Source organism: Artemia franciscana, chromosome 9 (assembly GCF_032884065.1).
Source record: "Artemia franciscana chromosome 9, ASM3288406v1, whole genome shotgun sequence".
In the NCBI taxonomy this organism is placed as follows: Eukaryota; Metazoa; Arthropoda; class Branchiopoda; order Anostraca; family Artemiidae; genus Artemia; species Artemia franciscana.
The window spans coordinates 46,882,427-46,899,878 of record NC_088871.1 but is presented as its reverse complement, the minus strand read 5'-3'; the positions used below and the strand labels follow the sequence as shown (position 1 = coordinate 46,899,878).

Sequence of the window (17,452 nt, the reverse complement as noted above, 5' to 3'; positions counted from 1 at the left end):
CGCAAAAAACACGTTTCTTGTTACGGCAAAAAAAGGAGCTGTTCCCTCTTCAACGCCCTGCTCTTTGCGCTAAAGTTTAACTCTTTCTCTCAACTCTAATTTTTAAAACAGTAAAAACTTTAGCGTAAAGAGCAGGGCGTTGAAGAGGGAACAGCCCCTTTCATATACGGGGTAATTTCTGTTTGTTTTAAGTTTTAATGTTGCTCCTTACTTTCAGTTAAAAAAAACTTGTTTTTTTTTTATTTAATCTCTGAGCGTTTTTTAGTTAATCCATGTTTTGATTTTGGCTCTCCGCAGATGAATAATTGAAGCGAAATTTGCATATTTACTTATTTGGCTAAATGGCTTTCCAATTGTTTTGATCGAATGATTTTGAGAAAAAAAGAGGGAGAGGAGGTCCAGTTGCCTTCCAATTTTTTGGGTACTTAAAAAGGCAACTAGAACTTTTAGTTTTTTACGAACGTTTTCGTTAGTAAAAGATATATGTAACTTACGAATTAGCTTACTTAACAAACTTCTATATTCGTACGTTTTTATTATGTATATGAGAGGGTTCACCCACTCGTCAATACCTCGCTCTTTACACTAAAGCTTAAATTTTGTCCCCCGAGTCACAAAGGCCGTAGAATAAATAGTCGAAATTACTAAAAATGCTTTAGCGTAAAGACTGAGGTATTAGGAGGAGGTGAACCCCTTACATGCGTAATATTTTCTATTCGTTTTAATTTTTAATGCTACTCCTTACTTTCAGTTGAAAAAACTTTTGCATATTTATTTTTTCATTGTTTTTTTAAATAATGCTGGAAAATGCTGCGCCCCCTTTATGGAAATCTTCTTCCCCCATGACAAATTTCTCCATGGAAATTATCCCCCATATAACCCCCTCTTCTCAACCCCCATCCCAACCAAAAAATCCCCCTGAAAACGTCAGTACACTCCCCAAAAACCATTACTATATGCAAACACTGGTCAAAATTTGTAGCTTGCAGCCCCTCCCACGGGGACTGTGGGGGAGTAAGTCGTCCTCAAAGACATAGTTATGAGGTTTTTCGACTATGCTGAATAAAATGGCTATCTCAGAATTTTGATCCGACGACTTTGGGAAAAAAGAGCTTGGGAGGGGGCCTAGGTGCCCTCCAATTTTTTTGGTCACTTAAAAAGGGCACTAGAACTTTCCATTTTCGCTAAAATGAGCCCTCCCGCAAAATTCTAGGACCACTGGGTCCATACGATCACCCCTGGAAAAAAAACAAACAAATAAACACGCATCCGTGATCTGCCTTCTGGCAAAAAATACAAAATTCCACATTTTTGTAGATAGGAGCTTAAAACTTCTACATAGGGTTCTCTGATAAGCTGAATCTGATGGTGTGATTTTCGTTAAGATTCTATTAGTTTTAGGGGTTGTTTTCCACCATTTTCTAAAATAAGGAAAATTTTCTCAGGCTCGTAACTTTCGATGGGTAAGATTAAACTTGATGAAACTTATATATTTAAAATCAGCATTAAAATGCAATTCTTTTGATGTAGTTATTGGCATCAAAAATTCCATTTTTAGAGCTTTGGTTACTATTGAGCCGGGTCGCTCCTTACTACAGTTCGTTACCACGAACTGTTTGATGATTTTTAAGTTAAATTTAGTTTTTCTTTAATTTCGGGCTATTTAACCTCAATATAGCGATTATTGGATCTTTAATTTGTTTACACGTGACATTCTGTCTCTTCCTACTCTTTCGTTCTCCTCTAATTTGCTTAATAAAGGCGTATCTGCATACATTACGGCTGGACATACACTAGAAACAGGACATCATTCAATTGTTTGACAACTTGTCTCTAGGGCTGTAAATCATGACCTGAAACGCTGAGATTGTCAGGCTGGGCAGTGATTAACTACCTCTCAAGTTGGGATTGTGCTCTATGAGGTGTTAAATAAAGTATGAATGTTGAATGTTATTGAGAATAGTGAACGACGGAACTTCTTTGTTGGCAACGCTGGCAATTTTCCATTTGAAAGACTTTGGAGGAAATCATAACTGTGACAAACTTCTGCAGTGACACATGGTCTGTGGTCCCCTTATTGAGAACATCTCTGAGATTATGTGCAGTTCAATTGAGTTATACATTGCTCTTGGAAAATCATACCCTCAAAAACGTGGTCATAAAAGTTTTTCTGTAGCGGTAGATGGTTGAATCGCGAGTCGCTTGCTGCTCGTCACAATCATCAGAGTTAAGATCTAATGGGGCTACGCTTGTGCCCTTTTTAAATTAAACTGGAAGGAGTTAAATTGAATTCCTTTGAAGCCCAGTGGTAATGTTTATCCCAGTCAAATCATATGAATTGGTTTCTGTCAATGCAGGCAATTGCCCCTTTTCTTCCCCTTTATATTCTCTTTGTTTTCTAATGTTACCTCTAGACCCTTCAAACTTTCATTTTATCGCTTTGTAAGTTTTTTATGTCACTGCAGAAACAGGGGAAATGTGTCACTGACATATGTTACTGCCGTGGAAAATTCTCATTGCAAACAACCCCTTATGTCTTATGAGGAGCTTGTTGTACCCCAGAGAATACTGTCAAGCGATTGTCTTCATAAATTCTGTCCCCCTTCAGGCCCAATTGCCTATCGTTGTGGGATGGAACTCATGAAAGAATATTAACTTCTGCCAGAAGCCATTTCAGGACTGTCACTTTTAAGAACTCAGATCATTTGGAATAAGGGATTTTATGCTCACTTTTTCCTCTTTTACCGTTTATTTTGGGTGAACAATTCCTAACAGGTTATTGAGAAAAAATAAAATAAAAAATACCGTGGTTTCGGGATATTAGATTGCTTTTGAGGGGTTGCCCACTTTCAAAAATAGGGTACAAAACATTGCACTTGCCATGGGTAAAGAAAGTGTGCTATGAAAGGCGCGAGGAGGTGGGATCTGGCAGAAGTGTATCACGTATGATGCTTCGAACTTACACTAGCGGTGGAGAGTAGACAGTCCACCGCATTTTCTGCTTCTTTTGGAGCTTTTTTCAGCCAATTTTTTATATGTCCTGAAACTATTTGGTCAGAAAGGGGTTCTGTTGTCTAGCAAGCTTGTGGCCCGAATTTGTAGTGGAGAGGGGGAAAGAGTCTTTAGTAATGTAGCTTTGCACCGTTTGATTATGGAAGATAAACTACTGTGTACTATATTTGTTCCACAGTCTGTGTTGTTTACGACCAGGATTTGAAGTTTTTAGTTCAATTGAAAAGTTAAAATTTAGTCAAAAGTTTAAAAGTAAAAAGAAACTTCCTTGGTTAAAACTTAGATTTTGAAAATAACTTAATACTTACATCTCAATCGCCTGGACAGGCTTAGGCTAATCAAACAATCCGTGATAAGGAACTGTAAGTAAGGAGTGACCCAATAATAATCGAGCTTCTAAAAAACAAAATTTTATTTTGATAACAATAGATACATCAAAAGAATTGGCTTTTCCATGCTGATTCCAAACGTATAAAATTTATTAAGTTAATGTTACCAATCAAAAGCAACAAGCCCGAGAAAATTTGCCTAATTTTTGAAAAAGGGGGAAACCCACCAAAAAGTCAAATGATCCTAATGAAAATCACGCCATCAGATTCAGCATATCAGAGAACTCTACTGTTGAGGAGTCAAGCTCATATCTACAAAAATCTAAAAAAAATATTTGCTACTATATATTACACGAGAAACACTCGAGAATTTGGATTGCGAACATGAGACATTACCATTTTTTCACGGTATTAATACTAGACAACTGGCTTTAGCTCAATGGGAAAATACATTGTAGCTATATTTTATTTAAACACATTTAGTTGGTATTTTGGTTTGGTTATGCACTTAGTATACTGCGTTCTGGGCGGCCCCTTTCCATAATTCTTTGTTGTAGTTTTCACAATTTTGTTAATAAAGTATTATATTTTCATCGTATTTTGTTATTTTATTAGCATTAACCAAACTTCACTTCACGAACGTTCCTCATATAATACATAAGTACATATTTTTTTTTTTTTTGCAGAACAAAGATCACGGTTGCGTGCTTAATTGTTTATTTGTTTTTTTGTTGGTGTTCTTCCCCAGGAGGTGATAGTATCAAACGGAAATATGGCTCATTTGAACGGAAATAAAAGGTTCTAGTGGCCTTTCTGAGTGACCGATAAATTATACGGCAATTAACCCTCCTCCCTCGCTCATTTTTTCTATGAACACGTCTGATCAAAATTTAAGTTAACCATTTGATTCGGCATATTTGAAAGGTCCAATAATTCTGTTTTTGGTGATATTACCCTCTATAGTCCTTGGGGAAAGTGTTGTAAGTTACGCAATTTGCCCGTATTGTTAATATATGTTATTTCTTGTTGGGAAATGTACGGAACATTGTCAGGTTAATTTTCTACGTGAGGGTTTAATAAATTGTATTTTTTATTGGGAAATATACGGAAAATTGTCAGAGTATTTTTCTAAGGGGAGGGTGAATTTTCCGCAGGGAAGATATTTCTTGGGGGAATTTTCAAGGTGAAATGTTACACGGCTGAAGATAGGGAAGTAGATTTCATGGCATGATTTGATAATTGATCAATAGTTAGATAAACAAATCAACTGAAAGAAAGGAGCAGTATTAAAACTTTAATCTAGCAAGAATTATTTTGTATATGATGGGACTGCCCCTTCATCAACTCCCGCTCTTTACGCAAAAATTTGACCTTTTCTCCTGATTTTCGAAAAATCAGCTTAATCACAAGGGTCCTTGATTTTGAATACGGATTATTTTTAAAGAACTTTAAGACTTTAGCGTAAAGAGCGAGGGTTGATGAAGGGCTGTCCCCCTTGTATACAAAATAATTTCTGTTCACTTTAAGTTTTAATGTTGCTCCTTACTTTCAGTTGAATTTTTTTATTTATTTAACCTAGACAGAATATGCCTTAGCCTACCTGTAAAGTGTCTTACAAAAGTAAATATCAATTATCATTTAATATTAAAATAAATAGATAATGGAACTAGTTGTAAACCTAGATCTTTTCTTTCTTATTCTTTTAAAGATTTAATGTGACTAGAGTATACTGATTTATAGAATGAATGAATTAAATTTCTAATTACTAGAAACTTGATGAACATTTCCACTAAATTCTACCTCCCAAATCTGAGATAGTTTAAAATTTTTCGCAAAGCGCAAGGCTGTTTGAATAGCAAGAGTAATGCTTCCTTCAGGGATTAAAGTTAATTAAGCTACATTTGACAACGTATTGGCCCAATTCCAACAAAAAAGAATCTTGTTTTGACAAAAATCGCTTCAAATACAAAGAGTCCCATTAGAAAAATCTCAAATATCACTCCCTTTCTGTGAATCTGGCTATGACGAATATAAGCCGATAGAACGAATATAAGCAGATGGAGATAAATTGTATAAGAGGAAGAAACGAGACAAATATCTGATTTTCCACTTTATTTTTGAGCCTCCTATAACGTTTTATCGGCTTTCAAATTTGACACCCCTTAATCCTATTCTGTTTCTAGTTTTGATACATTTACCACTGCAAAATCTCTCAACCTTAAGCTTATAAATTTTAAAAGGGAAACCGAGGAGTCCTAATAGGATACATTTGGTTCTCAAAAGAGCGTGACCTTAATCCACTCACCTTCTGAGTGGCAATATTTCCTATTCAAAAGAATAAGCCACTTTTCCTCCTGTCTCCTCAGCCATCCAATAAATGTCAGGATAGGCTGTATTTAGGAAGCCAACAATTTCTCAACGTTAGAATATATGGATAGACTCAATTTCTTTGTTTCGGATGGAAAAAAGGATATGCAGTTTATGGCTTTTCTGCATCTATTGCAATTAACTGCACTAATCGTTTCATTAATATAATAATGAGATGATTAGGGTGATTTTATGGGCTCAAAACCTTCAGTTAGGGAGTTTTGACCCTTTTGATGTTGGGGAACTTTTCATTTTGATCCGTCACCATTTTCGCAGAGTTTCAAGGTCTTTTTCAAAATTTGTTTTCGCAAATTTTTTTTTTAGTTCTGAGATAAAACAATATAAAGCAATATCAATCCTGAATCGTTTTTAAACAAAACAGTTTTATCACTAGACAGCTTTTCACAAAAAGTATTTTTAAACTTCAGGTTACTATAGGCTTTGATTCGCTCTTTACTAGGTTGTATATATCGTTTCGACCATGATATATAATAACAACGCCGAAAATGAAGATATAAAAAAATGTGAAATTTAGTAAATGTGAAATATACATATATATATATATATATATATATATATATATATATATATATATATATATATATATATATATATATATATATAAATTATAATAATAAATAAATAAGCATAAAAAAACAAGTAATTTCTAATGAACAAAATTAAACTGTTTTCCACGGAAGACATGAAAATACCTGAAGTTCCCAAAGGGTGAACAAATTCATTGGTTTAGAAACAAAACCATTGTAGACAAAATGAAATGTTTAATTTATGCTTAATTACTCCTTTAATGCAATAGATCGTTGTTCTCTTCTGTTCTATGAATATTTAAAACTGGGTTTACAAGACTTGGGAATGCTACATTATTCTACTTTATGAAGAGCTATTGATTCTCATGTAAATTGACATTCTGCAATGGGGATGAGGGGCTATTGAGTTTATGCTATCTATCCCCGGCATCGGGAAAATAGAATCTTGTTCAGTCTCTAATCTTGAATGACAATTCGTCTCCAAAGTTTCCTGTTTTATTGAGCTGTTATATGTTTGATTTGTATTGAAAGGAAAAGCAGAAACTTTTAATTGCATCTGTTTATGTTTTACTGCAGCCTATCCCAGTCGTCTTACGATCTTAATGACTGCCCGATAGGATAATAAATAGGAAACGCAATGCTCAATAACGGAAGAAGATGAAATTGGAAGTTTATTAATAATAATGAAATAGTTGCTAATTATGTCTAGTTTATATAGTTAAAGTCTGCAAACCAAGATTAGAATATTGGAAGCTACAGTGATGACAGTGGTCAAGCATGGTCCTGTCTGAGACGTGGGTGGCTCTGTCTGAGATTAAGTATAAAAAACAAGTTTTTTCAACTGAAAGTAAGGAGCGACATTAAAACTTAAAACGAGCAGATATTGCTCCGTGTATAAAAGGGGCTGTTCCCTTCTCAACACCCCGCTCTTTACGCTAAAGTTTTTTACTGTTTTAAAAAGTAGAGTTGAGAGAAAGAGTCAAACTTTAGCGTAAAGAGCGGGGCGTTGAGGAGGGAACAGCTCCTTTTATACACGGAGTAATTTTTACTCGTTTTAATGTGACTCCTTACTTTCAGTTGAAAAAACTTGTTTTTTTATTTAATTTCTGAACGTTTGATTCTGGCTCACCGCACATGAATAATTAAAACGAAATTTGTATATTAATTTTTTTTGATAAAAAAATGGGGTGTGGGAGGATATGCCCTCCAATTCTAGTTACTTAAAAGTGCAAATATATTTATTTTTTTACGAACGTTTTTCTTAGTAATAAACATACGTACCTTACGAATTAACTTACGTAACGAACTTCTATATTTGTGCATTTTTATCTCGTATGAGGGGTTTCGCCCCCTCATCAATACCTCGCTCTTTACACTAAAGCTTGAATTTTGTCCGAAATCCTTAAGAATGACCCATGAATCACAAAGGCCGTAGAATAAATATTTGAAATTATTAAAAATGCTTTAGCGTAAAGAGCAAGGTAAATAATGACGAAGACCACACTGCCTTTCCATAATACAACAACAAAAGAGAGAATAATGAGGACTTTTATGAGAATTAATGAGGACGAAAGTGAACTTAAAGGTTTTCTAGAACATTTAAATACTTACGATAGAAACCTGCAATTCACTCTAGAGACCGAAAGAGATGGAAAAATAGCTTTTTTAGATGTATTGATAATACGCAGTGTGAATAAACTTGATTTTACGGTTTACAGAAAACCTACGCATAATAATAGATACCTTCACTTCAAATCTAACCATCCTCCACAGGTTAAAAGAGGTGTGGTAATATCTCTTGTGGATAGAGTACTTAATATCTGTTCAGAGCCGTATGTTAAAAAAGAATTAAATTTTATTTCAGACATACTTTTTGGCAACGGGTACCCAATTTCTCTCATAAATACTGTTATTGCTCAAAGATTAAAGAAGCATTCTTCTGAAGCCTTAAATCCCACACCAGTAAATGACTCGAAAAAACCCACAATCACGATTTACCTACCTTATATTCCGAAAATTACTTCAAAACTGAAAAAAGTTTGTTTAAAGAACAATTTACCTGTTGTATTCACAAGCAATTTAAGTATAATGAACCTTGTCAATTCTGGTAAGGATAAAACTCCAATTACTCGTCTACGAGGGGTGTATCAAATACCATGTAGTTGTGGAAATTATTACATTGGTCGAACCCACCAAAATTTAGGAACAAGATTACAGCAACACAAAGAAAGTATTGAAAAAGCATTAAAATCTAAAAATAACTCCATATCTTTCGATTCAGCTTTAAGTAATCATATTTTTGAAAATCCAAACCATTATGTTCTATTTGACGAAACAATTTTAATTAGCAATGACCTAGGAATCAAACAAACTGTCCGCGAGGCAATCCAAATCAAACGAAACTTAAATAATAACACATCCCTAAATAGAGACTTGGGTGAATACACACTCAACCCTATGTACACAAAATTAATTATAGAAAATAATCTAATTCAAAATAAAACAAAAATAGGAACGAACAAAAACAAGCCCAATCCCAAAAGAACTATCAGATTAGCTGCAGAGAAGGCAAATATCGCAATAAGAAATCATTCCAATTTTTAATAAATACAGTTAGTGAAATGAATGAACCTTTTTATCTTGTAAAATGTTAGCTTTTATCAGACAGTCTTGGCTGAACTTTTCGTTAAGAAGTAATGATGCCAAGGCTATTTAAAAAAAAATGGATTTTTAACTGAGAACTTTTATTGTAAGTGTTTTATTGTTTTTATTTTTTCTTTGCTGAAGACGGCCCTTAGATATAGGGCCGAAATATTCAAATAGGTTTTGTTGGTTCACTGTCTTGGGAAAAAAGTCCTCATTATTCTCTCTTTTGTTGTTGTATTAAAAGAGCAAGGTATTGTGGAGGAGGCGAACCTCCTTATATGCGTAATATTTTATGTTCATTTTAAGTTTTAATGCTGCTCATTACTTCCAGCTGAAAAAAAAATATTCATTTTCTCATTGTTTTTTTTTTTTTTAATAATACTAGAAAATCCTGCTTCCTCTTTGTGGAAATTCTATTCCCTCATGATAAATTCCTCCATGGAAAGATCCACCGATTGGGGCCAAGGTGCCCTCCAATTTTTCGTTCGCTTAAAAAGGACACTAGAACTTCTAATTTCCGTTAGAATGAGCCCTGTCGCGAAATTTTAGGACGACAGGGTTGATGGGACCACAGCTGAAAAAAAAAACAAAAAACACACACGCATCCGTGATATGTCTTCTGGCAAAAAAAAACAACAAAATTCCACATTTTTTTAGATAGGAGCTTTAAACTTCTACAATAGGGTTCTCCGATGCGCTGAATCTGATGGTGCGATATTATGGTTTTAAGATTTTAAGACTTTAAGTGGGTGTTTCCCCCTATTTTCTAAAATAAGGCAAATTTTCTCCGGCTCGTAACTTTTGATGGGTAAAATTAAACTTGATGATGCTTACATATTTAAAATCAGCATTAAAATTGGATTCTTTTGATGTAACTATTGGTATCAAAATTCCGTTTTTTAGAGTTTCAGTTACTACTGAGCCGGGTCGCTCCTTACTACAGTTCGTTACCACGAACTGTTTGAACAGGTCTGAGTAGACAAAGGACACAAGTTAGTAGGCAACTCGCTTTCGCATCCCACCTAGTAAATCACCTGTAAGAAAAAAACGAAGCCAGTGAGTGAAGAATAAATTATATCAATCAGACAGCTTGAGAAGAAAAAAAAAATGATATGGAACTATACATCATACAAATTATTTTCCGCTATTCCTTGGCCGAGAACAGCAAAACAAATACCCAGAATCCTGGGTGTCGGGATTCTGTGTATCAGGCAATAAATTTATGAAAATATAGGGGATAATTTCGTTGTATTTCTTTTTTCAATGAAAACCAACCCAAAAATGGGATTTGTCATTGCAACATTTTTTAAAATCTAGGGGGTGTAGAGGGGAAGCAATGGTTATGCCTACGTTATCAAATTCATGCTCCTGATAGCTAATTTTGTCCCTGTGGCTTATAGACAGCTACATATTTTGACTTCCTTAATTTTGAACAGTTGGAAGAAGATAATAAGAATAACAACCTAATTAACATATTAAGTATTTACTTAATATAGCTTAATATACTTGTAGTATATTGTGCTTCTGATGTACCTATTAGAAAAAAAAATAACAACCGTGAAGGAAGATTCTGCTCTTGGTGGAAGCAGACAATCAAGATAACAGAAACAAATTTTCGCTAGTGGCTTAATCGTCACACTTATTACTGGGGAAGTTCTGCTATTGGCTGGTGTTATTATTTTTTATTCCTAAATTATTTCCCCCTTTTGTCGTCAGAAAAGCCCCTTTTGTTAGCCGAAATTCTATTACCACTTTCAAGTTGATGAATTCCAGGCTTCAAACGTGACTTACAAACGAATTGGGGAACAAAGGGAAGTTTTTGCTCTTATTTCTTTTGGTAATTTAGGAACTGCTTCTGGAAAATATGGCTCCTTACTTGCTTATGGCTGCCCTTTTTCTTGTTAGTCTTTGGAAAATAATTTACTGGCTGCCCGTTACAAGCAAATATAAATGCTCTCAAATTTGAGAATTTAGTTATTTGTAGGCGTCAATCTTTTTCACTCAATGGCAGTGCACCTCTGCATAGATTTGTTGTGATACGGAAGATCGACCTTGGATCAAAGGTTTCCAGGCCAGTCCGCATTCTTTTCAATCCCATAGAACGATCGCTTACTACACTTCAGATAGGTTACCAAAAGATTATGAGAATGCTCCTATATACGTGTGCCAGAAGCAATTATGTACAGATTATTTCGAGATTGACCTCCGAACTTTGCTGATTTCCTACAAATATATTCTGAGAGAGACTAGCCTAGTTGGCTGGACATAATTTTTTTTCTATCCTATGTTTCTTCTTTTTTATTTCCATTCTAATTATTACTTTTCTTAGAATTGATCACTAATAATTTTTGTTAGTTAGCAGAATTAAGCGACATATAGTTTAAGTTTAGTATGTTTTGCTGTACTTTCATGCCTTGGCATATTTCTGGCCAGACATGTGTGTTTTGGGGACTGAGCCAGCCAAGTCAGCAGAATATTCAGATTTAAAGCATAAAAGTCACGTTCTGGAATTGCGTATTCTGCTAATCAAGAATCTTCTTTGTTATCATATTTATAGTTTGTACTTAAAAGGGGTGTTGAGATAGATGTCTAGCTGTATTTCTATGCCAGAGATCTGTTTGGCAATATTTCTTAACTTACCATTGGAGTCTAAAACATACTAGGGTAATTTTAGCTACAAAGTTAAAACGATCTCTCAATCTATAAAAATTATTGGATATCTTAGAAAATAATTACTGTCCCCCAGTTTTTCTTTCTTGCTATTAAAAGCAGAAAAAAGAACAGAGCAATAGTTGAACGTTTTTGTTTTTTCGGAGTCGTATAAACCGTTTTCTAAGAAAGTTTATGAAATTCGGAAATGAAGGAAAAACTGGTGGGGTCCATTATAAGTCAAGATGCTTTTATGGTATTTTCAAATTTCACGCCAAAATAGAGTGAAAACGGCATTGTTTTTTCCATGGTTGATTTTAAAAACTTTAAGGGTTTTATAACTGTATCTGAACTTGCCATGAACACAGGACTGTTTTTTTTTTTTTTTTTTTTTTTTTTTTTTTTTTTTTTTTTTTTTTTTTTTTTTTTTTTTTTTTTTTTTTTTTTTTTTTTTTTTTTTTACAGACTGAAAGACCCTTTTATATGTGTGTCTAAACTTACCCTGAAGGTCTTTTTTTATGCTTTCACTGAGCTAAACAAGAAAATGCATCACTCTGGGTATTCGTTTAGTAGTCATGGAAAGTAGTAGTCTATGGAAAATTAGTAAAAATTGTTTTCTTAGGAAGGGTAGAGGTATATCATGTACGTATACCCTAATGCGGTCGTCCTATTCCATAATGAGTTCTGAGCACTGATTTATCATTGACATATGACATAGGAGGATGAAGTGCCTACTGAATAATCATTTGACTTTTGATGAGAGATTTGTCAAATGCCATAAAAAACTATTTTACTTCCAGGCTTTGAAATAGTTGTGCGACAAAAGAGAATGACTCTAGTGGTGTATAACTGGTAAGTTGCTGTTTTCTTCTTTCATTGGTATTTCCCTAAATTTTTTGTGAACTTACACGTTTGGGAAGAATTTTAAGGAGAAATTAGACATATAAACCTGTCCTGCTTGTTCGTCTGGATTTTTCATTGAAAAAGATAGAGAGAGGGGGAGAGGAGAGGAGAGAAAGAGGGAATTTTTCATTGAAATTGAGAGAGAGAGAAAGAGGGTGAGATAGAAATAGAAATAAAGAAGGAACGAAAGATAAGGAGGTAGAGCGAGAGAGAGAGAGAGAGAGAGAAAGGGAGATAGAGGGAAGGAAGGAAATAAAGAAAAGGAGACAGAGTTTTTCGGTGAAATCGAGAGACAGAATTTCTTATTGAAATTGAGAGAGAGAGAGACAGTTTTGTTGATATTGGGAGAGTGAAAGAAAGAGAAGAGAGGGGGAGGGAATGAGAATATTAACTCGAAAAGGGTCTCACAATCAAAACGTTGTTATGAGCTTTGTTTATGTTTTTTTCCTTTTCAAACAGTTCGTGGTAACGAACTGTAGTAAGGAGCGACCCGGCTCAATAGTAACCAAAACTCTAAAAAAAATTGAATTTTGATATCAATAGCTACATCAAAAGAATCGCATTTTAATGCTGAGGTTAAACATATAAGTTTCAACAAGTTTAGTCTTACCCATCAAAAGTTACGAGCCTGAGAAAATTTGCCTTATTTAGGAAAATAGGGGGAAACACCCCCTAAAAGTCGTAGGATCTTAACGAAAATGAAACCATCAGATTCAGCGTATCCGAGAACCATACTGTAGAAGTTTCAAGCTCCTATCTAGAAAAATGTGGAATTTTGTATTTTTTGCCAGAAGACAAATCACGGGTGCGTGTTTATTTGTTTGTTTTTTTGTTGTTTTTTTCCCAGGGGTCATTGTATCAACCAAGTGGTCCTAGAATGTCGCAAGAGGGCTCATTCTAACGGAAATGAAAAGTTCTAGTGCCCTTTTTAAGTGACCAAAAAAATTGGAGGGCATCTAGGGCCCCTCCCACGCTCATTTTTTTCCCAAAGTCAACCGATCAAAATTTTGAAAGAGCCATTTTGTTCAGCATAGTCGAAAACCATAATAACTATTTCTTTGGGGATGATTTACTCCTCCACAATCCCTGGGGGAGGGGTTGCAAGTTACAAACTTTGTCCAGTGTTTACATATAGTAATGGTTATTGGGAAGTGTACAGACGTTTTCAGGGGGATTTTGTTTTGTTTGGGGGTAGGGCTGAGGAGAGGGGGCTATGTTGGAGGATCTTTCCTTGGAGGAATCTGTCATGGGGGAAGAAAAATTCAATGACAGGGGCGCAGGATTCACTAGCATTACTATAAGAAAACAATGAAAAATAAACATGAAAACGTTTTTTCAAATGAAAGGAAGAAGTAGCATTGAAACTTAAAACGAACAGAGATTATTACGCATATAAGGGGTTCTAAAAATACTTTAGCATAAAGAGCGAGGCATTTAGGAGGAGATAAATACCTTGCTCTTTATGCTAAAGTATTTTTAGTAATTTCAACTATTTATTCTACGGCCTTTCTGATTCAGGGGTCATTCTTAAAGAATTGGAACAAAACTTACGATTTAGTGTAAAGAGCGAGGTATTAACGAGGGTACAAACCCCCTCGTATACATAATAAAAATATAAGGTTATGAAAGTTTGTTACGTAAGTTAATTCTTAAGTTACGTATATTTTTTACTAATAAAAACGTTCGTTAAAAATTAAAAGTTCTAGTTGCCTTTATAAGTAACCGAAAAATTGGAGGGCAACTAGGCCTCCTTCTCCACCCCTTATTTCTCAAAATCGTCTAATCAAAACTAAGAGAAATCCATTTAGCCAAAAAAAGAATTAATATACAAATTTCATTTTAATAATTTATGTGCGGAGAGCCAAAACCAAACCTGCATTAATTCAAAAACGTTCAGAAATTAAATAAAAAAACCATTTTTTTTTAGCTGAAAGTAAGGAGCGACATTAAAACTTAAAACGAACAGAAATTACTCCGTATATGAAATGAGTTGTCCCCTTCGCAATCCCTCGCTCTTTACGCTAAAGTTTGACTCTTTGCCACAATTCTACTTTTAAAAAAATTAAAAGCTTTAGCGTAAAGAGCGAGGGATTGCGGAGGGGACAACTCATTTCATATACGGAGTAATTTCTGTTCGTTTTAAGTTTTAATGTCGCTCCTTACTTTCAGCTAAAAAAAAATGTTTTTTTTTATTTAATATTATAAAAAATGGGCGTTAAGCTAATAGCTACCCAAAAATGCCATACATAGTTGACTACCCACTACCTCGAGGAATTCATGCTGGACTCACTAACTCTAAAATTCTGTTAATCGTCTATGCTTGTTTGAAGACAGGCCCGATCGACTTGGGTTTCTAGGACTTTTGCTTATATACAGTACTTAACGAGAGACTGAATTTTTATAAAACTGGATTTTGCAGGAGAGTGAAAGTAAGGTTTTATTCAGGATTATTCAGTTTATTCAGGATTAAAGTAGTTACCAAAGGAAGGAAAAATGCTCTCTGACCCCCACCCCGCTCTTCGCTTAAAATTTGGAGCTGAAGGCACCCAAGGTGCCATTGATGTACATTCATGGTCAGAATAGAACAATAAAGCATACTCTAACAGGTCCATCAGGAAGAAAGAAAGTCCCATTTCAGCGTACATACTTGTGTGGAGTGAATGTTAATGGAAAAGCCCTTTAGATTTGGCCATGTTTGTCTTTTTTTCGTAGAGAGTATAGTGTTCTTTCTTTGAAGGGGAAATAGTTTGAGGTATTTATTGAAACCAAATTTATTGTATATTTTAAATTGAATATTCCAATTCAATATTATTGCTTAATTTAGCTGTTGCAACTGCGCTGAGAAATTTTCCAGCAACTGCTAGACCAGCGCAAGTTTTGTCTTGACAAGAAGTTGTTAGTTCATTTATAATTTTGAGTTACAGATTTCAAATCTTTACCTTTTTCCTAGTAAGTTTCACTTCCATGGGTATATATTTACAGTATTTTCTGCCATCTATTTAATTAATAAATAGATGGCGAATAAATTCCTTGTCCTGGACATTGTTTTTATGCGCACATGTAACCTTTTCTGCTCGCACCGTACTGAGCTAAAGGGCTTGGACGCATGTAGCTTTTTCGACGTCGATTTACCAACAAATTCACGCCGACTGACGCCGAAAACAGCAGCCATCTATTTTGAAATCGGCAATTTCCTAAGAGGTTTGATTTCATGGAAAAATGTGGAAGTATCCGTTACTGATACAGCAATTGAAAGCCTGTTATAGAGTATGTTTTATGATTCTATTCTGAACATGAATGTACATCGATGACACCTCAGGTCCCTTCAACTCCAACGTCTAAATAGGGGTTCAGAGATTTTTTTTGGCAGGGGGACTGTGACAGAGAATATTTGTTACTTGTTCGTTAAACGGAACGCACTCAAGGATTACGCAGTTTAAGATATGTCAGAAACCGGTTTACCTTCCTGGATCGGCTATGATTTGTTTATTTTGAATAAGAAAACTACGATGTATGTATATTTTTGTATTTAATATATAGAGGTGGTTAGGGGTTAGGTCAGGTTTGATTAGGTGTTTAATATAATGCATTCTGCGCGTCCTGTTTTCCACAATTCTTTGTCGTAATTTCCATAAAAAACTTCCTAAAGTATTAAATTACCATCATGTTTTGGCATATTTCATTAGTATTAACCTAACTTCACTCATTTGGTGCGTTCCGTTTAACAAACAAGTACCGAATATTTTTCTTTCTTATGGTAACTATTTTAACTTTCTATAGGTGAAAAGGGTCCAACCTTAGAGGGAAACAACCCCCTTCCTTGCCCGCATGTTTATATGATTGAAGTACATCTGATTTTCTGATACGTATCTTATAACACATCCAAACAATTAGACGGATAATACTTCCTATGTAATGTATTCTAATACATTCCTAATATAGATATTCTTGCGTTCTTGCGAAAATTCAATCTTTTGGAGATAGAAGAAATTGCTTAATAATTGGACTCTCTCAAAACTGTAGATCTTTCGATTTATCTTTAGTACTTCATCCATTGAACACACTTCATACTTAGAGGCAGAAAAAAAATTTGGAACAAGAATATCATTCCAGGTGTGAATGATACCTGATTCGTGGTGTGAAGACCATTTAGTCTAAAAAGGATAAAACTAATTGGACTGGTTTGACTGGATTTTATTGTCGCATTGCAAAGTGAAATAACTAACCGGTTTTGGCTCACCCGGAGATTTACTGTTTACCTGTGCTTGATTACATGCTGAATTAAATCAATAAGAAAGTGGCTTTATTGCAATCATTATGGCAGTATCACAAAAGAACTTTGATGAAGCAGTGAAGATTTTAACGGAAAAACTTGATGCCGTAATCCGTTCTCAAAGAGACATCAACAAGTCCATTCAGTCCCTTACAGGGGAAATAGCTACGCTAAAAAAGGATGCCTCCGATCGAGATATAAAAATTGGCCAACTGGAAAAGGAGTTGGAGGATCAAAAATTAAGGTGTGATCAACTGGAGAATCAGGTACTGGAAAGTGATGTCAAGGACCGCAAATTAAATTTGTTAATTCATGGCATCCCTACTGAGCGGCCGTCTCAAACAGTTGAAGAAAATGTGAAATTTTTTTTATCTGATACAATGGAGATACTAATCGAAGGCCTCGTCCGGCACCTATATTTATCTCGGTTGTAAACGAACAGAACATTCAGAGGATTCTCAACTCAGTTCGTAAATTGAAGGGGAGCGGCATTCGTGTGTGCACGGATCTTCCCCCCAAGCTAAACGCTATTCGAAATGAACTTCTTGCGAAAGCAAAGGATTTACGTGAATCAGATTCCGCAAAGTTTACGCGTGTTAAACAGAAGGGCTCGAAGCTTTGGCTTGAATCCAAATCCACGGCCTCGTCACCCTGGGAAAGAGTGATGGACTAGTTATTGCTGTCCCTTTGTGATTATCATTAGTATTGTGATAGACATTTTGATT

The 17,452-nt window shown here is 34.8% G+C and overlaps 1 protein-coding gene across 1 annotated transcript in view; it reads left to right on the top strand.

The window, feature by feature from the left end:
* Positions 1 to 17,452, top strand: part of LOC136031487 (semaphorin-2A-like) — a gene marked incomplete in the record, with an annotated part of 365,554 nt that overhangs the window by 39,849 nt on the left and 308,253 nt on the right. The window contains 1 exon segment of the mRNA XM_065711124.1: positions 12,352 to 12,403.